This window comes from Pseudophryne corroboree, chromosome 3, assembly GCF_028390025.1.
Source record: "Pseudophryne corroboree isolate aPseCor3 chromosome 3, aPseCor3.hap2, whole genome shotgun sequence".
NCBI classification, from domain to species: domain Eukaryota; kingdom Metazoa; phylum Chordata; class Amphibia; order Anura; family Myobatrachidae; genus Pseudophryne; species Pseudophryne corroboree.
This window is the reverse complement of record NC_086446.1, coordinates 166,363,541-166,370,302: the sequence shown is the minus strand read 5'-3', so window position 1 is coordinate 166,370,302 and position 6,762 is coordinate 166,363,541. Positions and strand designations below refer to the sequence as shown.

At 45.8% G+C, this 6,762-nt stretch overlaps 1 long non-coding RNA gene across 1 annotated transcript in view; it reads left to right on the top strand.

Moving 5' to 3' along the window:
- The first annotated feature begins 3,745 nt into the window (after positions 1-3,745).
- The window catches only part of LOC135055012 (uncharacterized), a 60,974-nt gene continuing 57,957 nt past the window's right edge, over positions 3,746-6,762 (top strand). The window contains exons 1-2 of the long non-coding RNA XR_010243616.1: positions 3,746-3,835; positions 3,924-4,056. This is a non-coding gene — a long non-coding RNA (uncharacterized LOC135055012). The remainder of the gene's footprint in view (positions 3,836-3,923; positions 4,057-6,762) is intronic.

The window sequence follows — 6,762 nt, the reverse complement described above, 5'->3', positions numbered from 1 at the left end:
CCTCCCTGTTAGCTACCTGCACTGCAGACACCAACTTACAAACTGAGCTCCAGTGCCTGGAGGCGGGGATACAGCGGATGCGGTGCAGTGCATCTTGGGAACAGTCAAAGCTTTAGCCTGTTAGTGCCTCGGATCAAGAGCTAACTCTACACACCAATGTTATTCCCTTTGGAATACCACAGGGATTCCTAAATATTGGAAATTGTCAACTGTCTGCAATAATTAATTTCAACACATTTCAGAATCAGCTTTATTGGCCAGGTATACTTGCGTATACTAGGAATTTGTCTTCGGTTTGCTATACAACAGCCAAGTAGGTAACAGTTAAGCAGGTGGAGGGGCGGGGACAAGTAAAGTCAGATAGGAATACCGTACCGTACCGTACGGACACAAGTGAGTTACATGTACGTCTAGTCAGTCAATGTTCTGCAGTTCAGCAGGCAGACCGCTTGGGGAAAGTAACTTTTGAGGCTGCTGGTGAACCTGGCGGGGACGGCCCTGTAACGCCTGCCTGAAGAAAGCATGTTAAACATGCTGTGGCCGGGGTGTAGCTGGTCCTTTACTATCTTCGTTGCCCGCTTTTTAGCTCTGGACAGGTACAGGTCCTGGACTGAGGGAAGGTCGGCCCCGATGATCTTCTCTACGGTTCTGACCACCTTTTGGAGCCTGCATCTGTACCTCGTGATGGCGGAGCTGTACCATACCAGTATCGAGGAGCACAGTACCGACTTCCCAACTCAACCTCATGTCTGCTCTACTCACAGTAAGCAATACAACCGCAAATATTGAGAAAAAGATGCAGGTGCATGCGCAGCGCTCGTCCTGCACATGCGCCCTCACTTTTTGCAGGGGGGGGGAAGGGGCGCAGAAAATGCGATTGTCTCTGCCTGTACATCTATAAAACAGGGATGACATGCCCCCATTTTGTAGAATGCTTACAGTTGCCGTCCCTGCCCCACCAAACCCCTCAGCATGGCAATCAGGCTGCAGCTAACAGGGGAGGGTCTGCGAGTAATCATGTAGAACTCGTTCTTCACATGCGTAGAACAGGTTGTGCGCCTGCGCAGTTGCAGAAACATTGAATAAGTGTGTAAACTATCGGGTTTACATACTAATCAGAATCAGGCCCAAAGTGTGTTAAGCCAAAAATGACAAATGCTGTAACAACGAGGATATGTAAGATAAGAAGGGGCTAGTCGCTAAAAGCTACATGTTAAGGACGGGTGTGGATCATAGGGTCGACATTAACTAGGTCGACCACTATTGGTCGACAGTGACTAGGTCGACACCTGAAATAGATTGACATGGTCATTAGGTCGACATGGAAAAAAGTCGACAGGAGTTTTTTTTTTTAAATTGTGTCGTTTTTGTCGTAAAGTGACTGGGAACCCCAATTAGTGCACAGTGTCCCCTCGCATGGCTCGCGTTCAGGCAAGGTACCTCACTCCGCTGCCGCTGCGCTCGGCATAGTTTACTATTCCCAATCGTAGTCCACGTGGATCGGAAAGTATGAAAAAGCTTAAAAAAAAGTGAAACTCATGTCGACCCTTTTCCATGTCAACATTGTCCATGTCGACCTAGTGACCATGTCGACCTAATGCATATCGACCAATAGTGGTCGACCTAATGAGTGTCGACCTAAGTATGGTCAACCTAAAGACCGGATGCAATTAAGGACATAAGGGAATTTACTAAACGTCAGTTATGCTGTCACTTCAAATCTGTTGCGCATCGACAGTGGTTTATTGTCTAAATTAGCAGTATTTGCTATTAATTAGTTTTGGCTGTCATTTAAATCTGCCTTTGATGCACATTAGTTTCCGACAATCCACCACTAGTTTCAGATCAAGGGGTCTATTCATGAAAGAATGCAATGTTTAGGTTTTAGTTATAACTAAACACTGCATTCTTATACAGTATATATATATATATACTGCATTCTTATACTGTATATATATATATATATATATATATATATATATATATAAAAAACCGGATCTTTGGCGAACCCAGCTACTCCTATTTTTAAACTGTGGCCTCTGTCTCTTTTTTATTTACTTACTACGCTAAGAGGCCTAAAAGGCTGGTTATCATATTGGGGAGTGATGTCTACATAATCTTTCGAAACAAATTTCTAAACAAAACTTTTTAACATCAAAGCCAGCACAGATCCTAATGATCTTCACTCAGCTTTTTAAGTGCTATCCAAAATTTGGAATTTTATCATGGAAGAATAAGGCAGTCATTTCCGTGAGTGGCAGCTTTGTCAAATGATTAGTAAGGAAAATCACCCTGGCAACCACAATGAATGGAAGAAGAGCTTTTTTTTGTATGTGCACTGCAGAACGTCTGTTTTGCCAATTTTAAATAACCCCTGCAAATGAATGGTTTGTTATGTGATGGGAATCACAATATGACAGTTAAGGTGATATAAGAAATTTTATAACCAGGTCATGACTCAAAAGACTACACTGCCTGGAATGCAGACTGAAGGTAAATTCATCAGAGCAGTGAGATAGCGGAATAGGCATGTATAAACCAGGCATTTAAGGAATTTAGAAACAAAAATAAGGTTAGAGGAGGATGGTAGCCTCGAGGGAGATGACTGATCTAGAGATCACTATTTAAGGATGAGAGTAATCAATGTAAGCTTAAAAAAAGATTGAAACATTTCAGAGGATAGAGATTAAAGATTTGAGAGAGGGGGGTTGGTGGGAGCTGAAATGCAACAAAGTTGTTTGAAGTCAAAATCAAGAGCGTGACAATTGAAGAAGGGAAAGAAAAATCAGATGGTTTTGCAAACTACAGAAATTGTGTTAGTGAGTCAATAATACACCTTTCAGACCGCGTACGGCGGGTCGTACCCGGGTACACGGAGTAGAAAACCCTTTTTTTTAGTGAATTGGAAACATCAATGGCTGTCAACCAACGGATTCCAATGGACGTCCCTACATGCCTGGTAATATGGTTGAATCTATATTCCCTCCGTGGACAGGACCAGAATGTGAGGTCAGGGGAGGTGGTCAGAAGTTCTTTGATGCCTTACACCATTTTTTTTTGTCAACTCTAGGTTTTTTTGTTGGTTATTTTGTCTTGCTAGCCGCACTTCGGTTTTGGTGACTCGCTTTGCTCGCCACAGGTTGCTATTCCCAATACATGATGACGTTGACCCAGTGTCTGATGGGAAAGGTCCTTTCGTCAAAGGGAAACTATACGCTACCCTGGTAAAACCAACTAAACAGTAAAGCGCCTGAGCGTTATTTTAAATAAGCCACTCTATTGATTTTCATTAAGGTTAGTTACAATGAGCAAAAAAAAAAGAATGTTTTGTACAAAAGACCTCTGTGAGGTAATGGCTTTCACGCCTGAACCCATACAATTCCTCAACTGTGCTATCCATATGGCTGGAGGTGACCACAGACAGTTGTTACAACATGACCCCGCTCCCTATTACTTTTGGGGTAAAAGTCGGCGGCTGGCAGCAGCGATAGATACATACTGTATAATAACTAGAAAGAGATGGTATGCAGAGCTGACCAATCACAGCAACAGGGCAGGACACAGGCGTCTTCCGAGCTGCAGTATGGGTGATATACGGACCGCTGGAGCTGACGCGCGTCATACGGGGTGGGGGCGGGGCTCAGGATGAGAATAGACTTTACGGCGGCTTGAACAGCCCTGTGGTGGAATGCCTGACGTCACGGCGGGGGAGCCACGTGATTACAAGCAGTCCAATAGATGAAAGCGCGCCAAGGAAAAGGTATTATCTCTTCTAATAATCAAATCAGACACATCATACACGCTCGTTCGCGGTGGGGAGGGAATTCCACACCAGGTAACAACAATACGCTGATTGTGTGTGTCCGTGTCTGAAGTGCGGTACGTGTGCGACATCAGAGCTGTCTTCTGTCTCTCCCCTTTAGTGATGGCTACACGGTCGAAGAAGAAGCGGAGGAGCGATGATGGCGGTGTGGTGTTGGTGGGAGTCCCAGGGAAGCGGAAGGTGGAGAATGGGGCTTCCCCCGGTGGTGGGGAGCGCGTTGTAATCGAGCACTGGTGAGTCGAGGAATTCCTTGGGCTTTAGCTGAAAATCAGAACCTGCGTGGCCTGCAGAGAATCGGTGCTTCCCGCAGCGAGCATGAAGTTACTCCCTCTCGGCCAGCAGCAATCCTCCGGGTGTCAGGGCTCTATTTATATTGGGGTCTATTTACGAAGTATTGAAAAAGTGTGCCCACGGCAATTTTGGGGTACATTGATTAAGCAGTGATAAGAATGGAGAAGTGAGCCAGTGGAGAGATGTCCCCATCAACCAATCATCAGCTCTGTATCATTTTATAGTATGCAAATTATAGATGTTACTTCAGTGCTGATTGGTTGCCATGGGCACTTCTCCACTGGCTCACTTCTCCGCTCTTATCACTGCTTAGTAAATGTACCCCTTAATAGTATGCAAATTTATAGATGTTACTTAACTTGAATGCTGATTAGCATTGAAGTTAAGTAACATCTATAATTTGCATACTATAAAATTATACAGAGCAGATGATTGGTTGCCATGAGCAACTTCTCTGCTCTTCTCACTGCTTCATGAATAGACCCCTTAGTCAAGTGAAAATGCAACAGAATAAGGGAGATATTCAATTTGCTCAGAAGAGACATCGGGAGTAAAAACCCTGATGTTTCTTCAGGTGCTGCGGTCGGGCTATTTGATTAGCTCGGTCGGTAACAAGTGCATTTATACCTGTAAACACAGGTTTGGTGAAACCTGTGTGTTTTCAGGTAAAATGGCAAACGGGGCTGCTATCGGGGACTCTCCTTTGCCTGCCGGAGGCAGGTAAAACAAAATCCTGATAAGCTGCGGCACGTGCCGGCTTATCGGGGCTAATTAGATAGCCCCTGGAGGTGTTGCATAACACCCGACTTGCTGTTGGGGTAATTGAATATCTCAGTAAGTAATGTCACTGATGCAGCCACTTTTGTTTGTTAATTTGCAGTGCGCAAATTTGAACTGCTCTGCCAAAATCTGCGTTAGTGCTGGCCATCAAACCTCAATGGTTTGCCACTGATAGTTGGAGTTTTTGATATTCTAGCGAAGATTCAATAGTTCTTTGCCATTCCTAGCAGACTGCCAATAACATTTTCTGCAGTGGAGCTTACAATCTGAATTCCCTATCGCAAGCATGCTAGGGTTGCTTTTCTCTTACAACGAGCAAAGTACTGTAACTTAACATGTTTTCTCTGACGTCCTAAGTGGATGCTGGGGACTCCGTCAGGACCATGGGGATTAGCGGCTCCGCAGGAGACAGGGCACAAAAGTAAAAGCTTTAGGACTAGGTGGTGTGCACTTGGTCCTCCCCCTATGACCCTCCTCCAAGCATCAGTTAGGTTTTTGTGCCCGGCCGAGAAGGGTGCAATCTAGGTAGCTCTCCTGAGCTGCTTAGAATAAAAGTATAGACTTAGGTTTTTTTATTTTCAGTGAGTCCTGCTGGCAACAGGATCACTGCATCGAGGGACTAAGGGGAGAAGAAGCGAACTCACCTGCGTGCAGAGTGGATTGGGCTTCTTGGCTACTGGACATTAGCTCCAGAGGGACGATCACAGGCCCAGCCATGGATGGGTCCTGGAGCCGCGCTGCCGGCCCCCTTACAGAGCCAGAAGAGTGAAGAGGTCCAGAAATCGGCGGCAGAAGGCATCTTGTCTTCAAGAAAGGTAGCGCACAGCACTGCAGCTGTGCGCCATTGCTCTCAGCACACTTCACACTCCGGTCACTGAGGGTGCAGGGCGCTGGGGGGGGCGCCCTGAGACGCAATGAAAACACTATTTATGGTAAAAAAATACATCACATATAGCTCCTGGGCTATATGGATGTATTTAACCCCTGCCATTTTACCTCATAAAAAGCGGGAGAAAGGCCGCCGTGAAGGGGGCGGAGCCTATCTCCTCAGCACACAAGCGCCATTTTCCCTCACGGCTCCGCTGGAAGGACGTCTCCCTGACTCTCCCCTGCAGTCCTGCACTACAGAAACAGGGTAAAAAAGAGAGGGGGGGGGGGCACTAATTTGGCATATAAAAATATAGCAGCTATAAGGGAGAAACACTTATTTATAAGGTTGTCCCTATACATATATAGCGCTCTGGTGTGTGCTGGCAAACTCTCCCTCTGTCTCCCCAAAGGGCTAGTGGGGTCCTGTCCTCTATCAGAGCATTCCCTGTGTGTGTGCTGTGTGTCGGTACGCGTGTGTCGACATGTATGAGGAGGAAAATGGTGTGGAGGCGGAGCAATTGCCTGTATTAGTGATGTCACCCCCTAGGGAGTCGACACCTGACTGGATGGTCTTATTTAAGGAATTACGTGTTAGTGTCAGCACTTTACAAAAAACTGTTGACGACATGAGACAGCCGGCAAGTCAGTTAGTGCCTGTCCAGGCGTCTCAAACACCGTCAGGGGCTCTAAAGCGCCCATTACCTCAGTCGGTCGACAGACACGGACACTGACTCCAGTGTCGACGGTGAAGAAACAAACGTATTTTCCAGTAGGGCCACACGTTACATGATCACGGCAATGAAGGAGGCTTTGCATATTTCTGATACTACAAGTACCACAAAAAAGGGTATTATGTGGGGTGTGAAAAAACTACCCGTAGTTTTTCCTGAATCAGAAGAATTAAATGAAGTGTGTGATGATGCGTGGGTCTCCCCCGATAAAAAAAAATTGCTGATATCTAAGAAATTATTGGCATTATACCCTTTCCCGCCAGAAGT